This window comes from Parasteatoda tepidariorum, chromosome X2 (assembly GCF_043381705.1).
Source record: "Parasteatoda tepidariorum isolate YZ-2023 chromosome X2, CAS_Ptep_4.0, whole genome shotgun sequence".
Taxonomy (NCBI): Eukaryota; Metazoa; Arthropoda; class Arachnida; order Araneae; family Theridiidae; genus Parasteatoda; species Parasteatoda tepidariorum.
Genome location: NC_092215.1, coordinates 8598267 through 8601780, shown reverse-complemented (window position 1 = coordinate 8601780; position 3514 = coordinate 8598267).

Sequence of the window (3514 nt, the reverse complement as noted above, 5' to 3'; positions counted from 1 at the left end):
AACAGAAGTTTGTCAGTGGGAAATCTTGGCAGCCGCTGCTCTGCTCTCACATAGTAACCCTGTAAATTCTGACCAAACATCTTCAAAGAGTGAAGGTGTTTTCTACACTTAGCATGCACTGCGAGTCCTTCACTGTCTATACTTCCGGCTTACAGTTTCCGGTGTATTTTGATGCCATTTGGCTCACAACGTGATCATTGTGTTTTGAGACTATCTTGTTTAGTATTTCTTGTATACGTATATTTGTAACCTGATTTATTATTTGCGTTTTAAAAAAGAATTGTTATGAGAATCGTCATTTCAAAACCTGTAGTTGAAAAACGTAAAAATCGTCATTTGAAGAAACGAATCGTTATATACCAATTTCGAAATTTAAACTTAAAATAATAATTTGTAAAATGAACTTAATCTCGCTGCTCGAGCAATATGCTAACATCAACGCATGATGGTTTATGACTAGCAAAAAGAACAAACAGTATTAAACAAATTAATAGAGGCCGAATCGGGACTGCCAAGAAAACGAGTTCTTTCTAAATCTAGCAACCATGTCATCTTTTTTGACAATACTTCCATAAGTGCTGATGACACTTGGCAACCAAGTGGAGGCAACTAAGTTGAGAAACTGGTTTTTGGTTTCTCGTTTGTGATCACACGTTGCAACCTTCGCTTGTTCAACCAACTCAGAATAGTCCAATACCAGAACGGCACGGGTATTGGACTATTATAGTATATAACAGTCCAATACCAGAACTTATATTTTTCAATAAAGTTTATTGCTAAAAGCTCTTTGATAGCTGAGGTTCTGAAAGAAGAACTAGAACAGAAAAAAGGCGACTTAAAGGCAAAATAATTTCTTTCGTTTGCTTTCAAAATTTCATTAGTACTCGGAAATATCTGTCAAAGAAATATCTATCAAAGTCTGTCAAAATGAGTTTAAAAAGCTTAGCGTTCCAGCTATATAATTTTGAATTTTCAAATATTTAAACATTTGTAATTAGTAATATGCTAGTTTTTTTTTTCATTCACTTTTAAAATTCAATAATAATTTGTAACTTTTAATATCTCCACAGAGGAAATTAGTTTATAGGGAATTAGTTTATTCGCATAATCTTTGTTATTTATGTCCCAAAGACAAGGATACGTTTGAAAAATTTCAAAAAAAGAAAAGAAAAATACATATATCGCGATATATGATCGCGCTACTGATCACTAGAATTCCATTTAAAACTAGTCATAGTTAGAAGATTAAACCAAGTTTAAATTTAAAAGATAAAAATGCAGGATGCGTCAGAATCAGCACGTGTATTTTGCTTACTAAATGGTTGCTAGTTAAGGTTGAAAGTATTTGGAAACTACTATATGACACGTTTCAACTAATCTGGTTGCTCCACTAAAGTTGAAAGGTTTCAACTTCAGTTGCTAGTTGAAAGCAGGCTGAAAGTAACCGGGCAACCATTATATGACACGTTTCAACTTCACCGTAACCGCTAGTTGCTTTCAACTAGGTTGCCTCGTGTCATATAGCCTATAAATAAAGAAAACAAATTTTTAATTCAAACTCATCCGAATTACTTAATATCAATAATATCTTATGAAATCAAGCAAATTTGAGCTCAGGTATTGTATAATATATTTATTTTATTAAAAACAAAATTATCTGATTGAAAAAAAATTCCCTTCGCAAAATAAGCTGTAGTAAGCAGCTATATACTTTCCTACAGAAAGTAGATCAGATTAAGAGCTCGAGATTGCTTTTGTTTACAGTTATATTGAAAACACCATCCAGAGGATAGCTCTTAAATTTATTAATTATCCTCTTAAACACTCGATTTCTCTGAGGATAGAAAATTTCTAAAATTTTAATATACATTCTCAAATGATCTCGAATATTTTCAAAATCTTCTTATCTTTTTTATGCAGCGATATTTAGAAAAAAAATCAGATTTCTTCACCTGTGTTGAGGATTAATCTCCTGAATTCCGCACACTCACTTCCGATTACCGCAACGAAAAATGGAGAACCTGATGTATTTTTCACCAATCAGGTTCTCGTTTTCCCACCACAGCGATCGAAAGTACGTAATCCGCAGCGACGTATATACGGTTTCTGGAAAAAAGTACCGTACCGTAACCCCATGAGAAAAAGAAAATTATAAGTGAAACAACCCCATTTTGATTGGAAAAAGTCCCGCAGTGGTTCCCAGCAGACACGGTTCCCGTTAAGACACGGTTCCCAGCAGATTACCAAAGTCAAGCATCACTGGCTGCGGTCAGTGTGCGGGTGGGTGACCACTTGGATCAGTCAGCGTAGGGACTGAGGGTGCGCGGTTTGAGTCCTCGTTAAACTGTTCTACCGTAAAATGCTACTGAAACGAGGGTGCCATCCCCTCTGCAGAGGATCAAAATTGTGATGGCATGTCTTCGGATCATCCTCAGGGATGCTTTCCAGACCGTCGCCAATAGCCCATTGTGCAGCTCTAGTGCGACGCAAATGAACTACAACAACAACTTGATAGGAAAAAAATAATAAATTTCCACTGGAAAATTGAACACGACTGCTATACCTGGGGGTCATGAGCTTGAGCAAAACATAATAAATTTCCCGACATGCTGTTCTTTTTTTAAATTCGTAATCTTTGTTTTGTTTCTTCAGTTATGTTTTTCCCGTTTCATTGAGAAATTTTTTTCATGTCTTCATGTAATGCCGTCCTGCAGTGGACTGATCGTAAAGACGCGGTTCCCAACGGAACACTGAAGTCAAGCGTCACTGGCTGAGGGCAGTAAGCGGTAGGGTGACCACGCTGATCCGCCTGTGTAGGGACCGAGGGAGCACGGTATCGGTCCTCGTTAAATTTTTCAATCGTTAAGTGCTTAACTCCATGTGCAGCTCGTCGGACTACCAAAGCAGAAGAGCCATCCCCTCTGCAGGGGATCAAAATTGTAATGGCATGTCTTAGGATCATCCTCCCAAAACGTCGCCAATTACCAATTCTGCAGCTCTAGCGCGATGTAAATAAAATACCTACCTACCTGATATAATACCAAAAAATTCTAAAGTAAATATGCAATTTTTTCCAATTTTGGTGTTTAGACAATCTTAAAAAAATGCCTATCGATATGGTTATAACTGTAAGTCAAAGGAAAACAAATATTTAGGAGTTAAATGTTTCTTTATGAGGTTAACAAGCGTTGAAATGAAAGATTCTCATGCTTGGCTGCTAGAATGATACAAAAAATGAGACAGACCTCAAATTGGAGGCCTGTCCCACTTCTTTGCAAGTCCAAAATTTAATTCAATCCAAAAATATCCTTAGGCTAACAAATTTCTTCTGCAGATCTGGCAGCATTGATGCTCTGTCAACGATCCAAGCAGCCCATGGCCGTACCTGGTCTTAAAAGGCTTCAACATTTCTATTAAACAAATTGAACAAAACTGTGGCTCTTTAAAAAAAATCCACAATGTCCAGGGGATAGTTGTTGTTGTTGTTGTTATAAACAAGAGAAAATCTATAGAT